Source organism: Marmota monax, unplaced genomic scaffold (genome assembly GCF_021218885.2).
Source record: "Marmota monax isolate L192 unplaced genomic scaffold, Marmota_monax_Labrador192_F-V1.1 WCK01_AAM20220418_F8-fsc00014, whole genome shotgun sequence".
NCBI classification, from domain to species: domain Eukaryota; kingdom Metazoa; phylum Chordata; class Mammalia; order Rodentia; family Sciuridae; genus Marmota; species Marmota monax.
This window is the reverse complement of record NW_026695222.1, coordinates 11,180,406-11,187,343: the sequence shown is the minus strand read 5'-3', so window position 1 is coordinate 11,187,343 and position 6,938 is coordinate 11,180,406.

Below are 6,938 nucleotides of genomic sequence, written 5' to 3'. Positions count from 1 at the left end.
TTCAAGAGGAACCCAGGGGGCCCAGAAAGGTGAACCGGTTCAGCCCAGGCAGTGATGGGACCCTACTGGGGGCCAGAGCTGTGTGACTCAAAGCATCAGCCTTCAGGGCCCCAGCAGGAGCAGCCAGCACCTGGAGCTGGACCATTAGATTAGAGCTTAATAAAGGAGTAACCTACAAAGGGAAGGGAAGCCTCCAGGGGACCACAGGGAGGGAGGCAGGACCCCAGGGAGGGCAAAGCTACTGTCACCAGGAGGCAGACAGAGCTGTGACCTTCCCTTGGAGGACACAGCCACCCCAGATGCCGCAGCAGGGGCTTGAGGACTAAACCCCCCACCTCATCTCCTTTAGCCTCTGACCAGGGCTCCCATGGGCCAGATCTGGTGGGCGGCCAGAGGACAGGTAAAGTCATTGCCAGGTCCCTGAAGGCCAGCCTCCCAGGACAGAAGACTAGGGGAAGAAGGAGGGAAGAGGACCGTGTGCCAGTCAGGCTTGGGTCCCTGTGGTCAGAGTGCCTGACCAGAACCACTTGGAGGAAGGAGAGTTTATCTTGGCTCGTGGTCTCAGAGATTCAGTCCATGCTCAGGGGAGTCCATGGCTCTGGGCCCAAGGTGAAGCAGAACATCATGGCCAGGGCCCGGCCAGAGGAACCCTTCCAGGGCATGTCCCCAGGCCAGCCTCCTCCAGTCTCAGGCACCTGCCACCAGCCCCCGCCACCCAGTCAGCTCATTCCATCTGGGATGGGCTGCTAGGTTCCGGCTCTCACAGTCCCACCACGCCTCTGAGCACCCCTGCACCCACAGGGGCTTTAGGACATCTCACAGCTGAGCCGTTAAGGACCTGGGAGGAGAACCCACAGGGTCTGCTGCAGAAGCCCGGGAGCTTCCCTCTCTCCGCCCTGAACCTGTACAGGCCCAGACACAGACCAGCAAGGTCACAAGGAACATGCCACACACAGTTTGCAAGCTGGCCACTTGTCTGGGGGTGTCTTCTGTTTGGGTTTTTTTTTTTTAATTGTATTTGAACCCAGAGGTGCTCTACCAATGAGCTATATCCAAGCCCTTTCTATTTTTTAAGATAGGGCCTCACTAAGTTGTGAGGCTGGCCTCTAACTTGCCATCCTCCCTCCTCAGCCTCCTGAGCCACTGGGATTACAGGCTGTGCCACTGCACCTGGCTTGGCAGTTGGTTAACATAAATTGAGCTTCATCACAACAGAAGCACAATCACACGACCATTCATTTACCTTCTGGTACTTTCTTGCTCCCATAGCCCAGCTGAGTGGCTACAGAAAGCCTCAAATATTCATTTTCTGACCAAGAGCAGACCACCTCCTGTTCCACCTTTACCTCCAGCCCCATAAGGAGCCACCCACGTGGGCCATGGAGACAGTTACTGCTCAGCGGATCTCAGGGCTCCCAGCAGGAAGAGGCCTGCCTCCCTTCTGCTCATGGCCTAGATCAAGTGCCACGGCTGTGCCTCAACTTCAAGCTGGCAGGAAAGCACAGTCCCACCGGGTGCCCTACATGAGCAGACCCAGAGAGGGATCCTGATGCTGACTGCACCTCTGACAGCAGCAGGATGCAGACATGGCAGAAGGTTGTAAAACAAAGGAACGAGGACCAGCCACGTCTGCGGCAGATGTCACCCGCTGCTACACACTGGACAATGTCTCGGCTGGGAACAGCAGGAACACACAGGGCTGCCCTTTATCCGCCTCCATGGAGACACAGCCAAGAGGTCCCAGAGGCCACAGGACCCTAGGAGCGGCAGCTACCCTCCCTCCGCCTTCCTCTGGCCTCAGCCTTGTATGGAACATGTTCTGAGGGTTCTTCTCTGAAGAACTCTGGGCTCCATTTCGGGCCCTTTCCAGCCGCCTTCCAGGTGTGGCAATCTGTGGCTCTCCACGCGAGGTCAGACCTCAGCAGCAGCAGCAGTAGCTGCTGTCACCCAGGAACTGATTGCAAGCGCAGATTCTCGGGTCCCTCCCCAGATCCACTGAATTGGAAACTCTGGCCGTGGGGCGCAACAATCTGGGTTTTGACAAGTCCCCCAGGTGACGCGGATGCTCGCTCGACTGTGAGAACTGCTGGTAGAAAGTGAGGCTTCGACAAATTGAGATGTGTGAAGGCTGAGTGCAGACCTGCTGGCTGTCGCTCGGAGCCAGCGACAGCTCCAATCTCCCCAGCCCTAAACCCCGGGTCATCCCAGATCAGGAGTCAGTTACGCCCACACCAGACCCTCCCTGCCACCCCCCCCCTGCCCCCCTGGCCTCCCACTCACGGCGGCCATCCCGCCCCAGTGGCCACAGGATCCTCTTAAAAGCTTGATCAGATTATTCCGCGGCTGTGCTCAGAACCGCCAAGGGTCCCCATGAGCATCCTCCGGGGCAGAGAGGGGTTGGATTCCCACGACCCCCAGCCCCTCCTACACTCTGGCCACGTCCACCTGTTCTGTTTCTCCACATGCCAGACACGCGCCCACCGTGGAGTCTCAGCCCCGTTGGCCAGAAACCCTCCTCCAACTCGCCCGGCGCGGGGTCCCTGCCTCCCGTGAGCAGCCTTCTCTGACAGGTCCATCCTGGACCATCCCTGCCTGGTGGATGCTGTGTACTCTCAGCTCCTCCCACCAGGACGCGGGGTCCGCGGGTCCAGGGCTGCTTGGACAGTGTCCACCCCGGTGCCCAGGGTGTTGTCTGGCACGAGTAGAGCCCAGTAAGTCCCCGTCAAGCGCGCCATGACGGTGCACGGGCAGCGGGTAGACTCGGACACATGCCGGCTCCCCTTCCTGCCTCCTGGCGACAGCTCTGCCCCAGGTTCCCACTATGACCAGCACAAGGCCACCCCTCACCAGCACTCCCAAAAGTTGTTCCACAGAAAGACCCCAGGGTGGAGGACTTGGGCGGGCTCCCTTCCCCTGCGTCTAACCCTGGGACTGGAGCAGGCGGAATCTCTTCTTTGCTCTCTAATTTTCTCAGCTCTAAGCCGGGGCTGATGCTAATAATGCGCACCTTGTAACTTACAGGGCTGCTGCGGGGACTCGCTAGGGTGCGTGTGAAGGGCACCTGATACCCACTCGCCCTCGCGATGCAGGAATCACTCGTTGTCACGATTGCTCTCTTTTTGCTTCCTTCTCAATTTTGCCTCCCCGGTATTTGGACGTCAATAAGGTTTATTGGGTGTAGAACCGGCTTCAGGGAAAGGGGACCTGGGTTTGGATCCAAGCACTGCCATCTTGCTTTGTGACTTTGTCCAAGTCACTAGCCCCCTCTGGGCCTCGATTTCTCCATCTGAGCCATAGGAAGAGTGTTGAAGAAGGCTGTCTCCAGGAACTTGCAGCTCCAAGTCCTCCTGGAGGACCATGCCCCCTGCGAGGGCCACACTCCTTAAAGGCCACGCCCCCTGTGAGAGCCACGCCCCCTGTGAGGTCCTTTGGTGGAACCGCTGGCTCGGCCACATGGTGCCTCTCCCATCATCTTCACTGAGTCTGTGGGGCAGCACAGGGCAGCCCTGATGTGGCCAGGGCCAGCACTGGAGTGTGGCTGAGAACATGCAAACTGGCTGGTTTGGGGATTAGAGAGGAGTGACTTAAGCTCTTGGGAGGTTACTTAACCAAGAAGTGACTTAACCTCAGTGTCCCCATCTGTAAAATGGAAACGATTATACCTGGAGGGATGAAGTGAATTGGCCCATGTGAAGTGTTTAGATCAGCGCTTGGCTCGGAGCCTTCACTATGATTACTAACAGCCCTCATTATCACACACAACCAGGCGTCAGCCAGGCACCATGAAGAGGCTTGAATTTATTTCTCACAGAAGCCCTATGCTATTTTTGGGTCCCACTTTAGAAGTGAACAAGTTTGGCTCAGAGATGTCAACCACTTGCCCAAGGTCACACCGCTTACAGGTGGAGCTGGATTTGAACCCAGTGTGCTCTCAAACCAGGATCTTGACCTCACCATATGTTTCCCCTTAGCTCTCTACTGACTGGGAAACCAAGGATCTGAGAGCTCAACCCGGCTTTAGTCCTGCTGGGACCTGTCACCCAGGACATTCCCGAATCCAGGCAACAGTGTACCTGCAGGCAGAGCTGTGGTCTGGTACTGCCCGAGAGGCAGAAGAGCTCTCCCAAGGTTGCCCAGTGCAGGGGCAGTGGGAGAACTGGGCCTGGCTGCCCATCCACCATGTGGATGGCCAGGGCTCTGAGAGAAGTGGCCCCAACATCGCCAGCCCCCCTCGGCCCCACAGCCCGGGCTCCTCCTCCCATTATCTCTCTGCCTTATGACCTGCTTTGTGAGAGAGAGGGCTGACGGCTTCCACGTTGCCATGGGAACCAGCCCAGTGCAGGCTCCTGGCAACTAGATTGGGGATCGGCAATTCCAAGTCAGCAGACAATCCCGGGGCCTGGGCCCAGAGAAGGGCCAAGGGTCAGGACTGTGGGCCCAGGGGATGCACAGGGCCAGCTGGCCCCTCTCCACTGTGCCCCCAGAGCTCAGCGACCCCACAGCTGGGAGATGAAGGGACTGTTAGAGCCCCTAGGGGTCTGGAGCAGAGAAGGAAATGGGAGGGCCACCAAGTTGGGGCTCAAAGAGCCGACAGTGCCGGGACCACAGGGCCACAGGCCTCAGGATGGCACACAGACACACTCCCAGGTGAAGCAGGTGTGTACACAGCAGCTCCAGGGAAAGAGGTCCCCAGATGCACAAGTCCAAAGGGACACATGGACACCCAGAGATACACAGAGGACACTCAGGCACCCAAAGACACACAAAGGACACACACACGGTGCTCACCAGCTGGGTGACCCCGAAACATTGCCCCACCTCTCTGACACTGGGTCTTATCATCTGCCCAGTGGGTCCCACGATCTGAGTGGTGAGGACAGGGAGGACAGCAGGGAAACAGATGACCTTTCATCCAGACATTGAACCCACACTTCCTGAGCTCCTACTATGTGCCCGGCATCTGCTCCGAGAAAGAAGCTGACTAGGGCCCACTCTCAGGAAGCTCTTGTCTAATGAAGGGACAGTAAACACACCCTCGAACAAAACCACCACCGCCACCTGGTCCCACCTGCACTTAGTCCTCCTCTTCATGTTCAGAACCCTGCCTGGTCTCCCTTGGCCAGTCCTGCCCCATCCGGGCAGTGTTCTCCGGAGGCCAAAGTAGTCTTACTAAGTGCAACTCTGAGTAGGTCATCTGAGGCAGAACTCCTTTAGTGGGTCCCGTGTGGAATGAAACCCATCATCCACAACTTGACCTTCAAGGTGGGGAGAGAGGCCAGGCCAGGGCAGGGGTCATTCAGGAAAAAAACCTCACTGAAAAGGTGACATTTGGGCAAAGATCTGTAGATCCTGGAAGTGAAATCTGGGGCCAGAGGAAAGAGGAAGTGCAAAGGCCCTGGGGCAGGATCATGTCTGGTGTCTGAAGGAAGCAAAGAGGTTGGAGTAAGCTGGTGGGAGTGGGGGAGAGACCTGGCTGCCTACAGGAGGGAGCTATCAGGCAGGGAGGGCGAAGGTCCAGGTTGGGCCTGCCTGCCTCTCTCCATTCTGCTCCTAGGGCCCTTACCCAAGGTAGCAGAATCTCCTGCTCCTCCTTTTTATCCCACAAAACTTCATCAGCCAAACAGTGAACTTTAATATTCCCGAGAAAGAAAATCCTCTGGGATGGTGTGTGCTCACCCAGGACAGACCCAGCCCAGGTGGGCGGGGCTTCTCCGGTGACTCTGGTAGAATTTCTGCTACCTTCATGGGCCTGAGGCCCAGAAAGGGGTGAAGCGCCAACAGTGGCCAGTCTCAGGGCTCCTGTCCCCACCTAAGACACCTGGGCCTTAATGCAGGGCTGCATGGGGGACCCCCCCAGCAGCAGGCGAGGGGACTGGGTTTCCTGGGCGGCAGGTGGTTAATCAGGGCACAGCCTCCGCCTGGCTTCCAGGTCCCGGGGATGCCCTGGGCTGCATTTCTGGCTTGTTAGTGCCTGTCACAGATGGGCAGAGCCCGCTCCGGCTGTGAGCTCTCTCCAGCTGCCCATCCCTGCCTGGCAGAAGCCAGGAATAAGAGGGAGGCTGCCAGGGCCATCCTCCACCCCCAAGGCAGGCCCAGGGTTCAAAACCGTCCTGGAGACCCTATCCAGCCACAGCCCTGTGACTTGGGCTGAGACTCCCTCCCTCCCTGAGCCCCCTGTCCTCCTGGTCCTGCCTGACTCCAGAGCTGGGTTGAGCCTCAATTAAGAACGAGGACTTGAATGCCCGGAATCCTTGAAGAGCCAGGTGGGCTTCCGTGCACCATCCCTGAGGAATCTGCAGGACCTGTCATTAGCGCCACGCACTAGCATAGCCGCCTCGCTGGTCTCCCTGGATTCTGTTGCAGGAAACACCAGGCGAGAGAGTCACACGTGACCCAGCAATTCCAATTCTGACTATGTAACCAACAGAATCCAAAGCAAGTCTTAAAAAAAAAAAAAAATGTTTGCAGGCCCTGTTCCTAGAAACCTCATTCATAATAGCCAAAAGCTGGAAACAGCCCAACGGGAGCATGTGCCAACGAATGCATGGAGACACAATGGAATATTATTCAGCCTTCAAAAGGAATGGAATCCTGACACAGGTTACATTGTAGATAAACCTTGAGGACATTATGCTAAGTGAAATGTGCCAGTCACAAAAAGACAGACACTGTGTGATTTCACTTCTGTGAGATCTGGAGAGTGGTCAAATCCATAGCAACAGAAAGTGGAAATGGTGGTTGCCAGGGGCTGGGGGAGGGGCCGTGAGTGTCTAATGGGTCTAGAGTTTCAGTTTTGAAAAAAAAAAAAGTTCTGGAGCTGGATGGTGGCGATGACAGCACAACAATGTGGATGTGCTTAATGCCACCGAGCCCTGCCCGTAAAGAGTTAAAATGGTAAATTTCATGCCATGGGTATTTTGCAACAATAAGAAAAATTG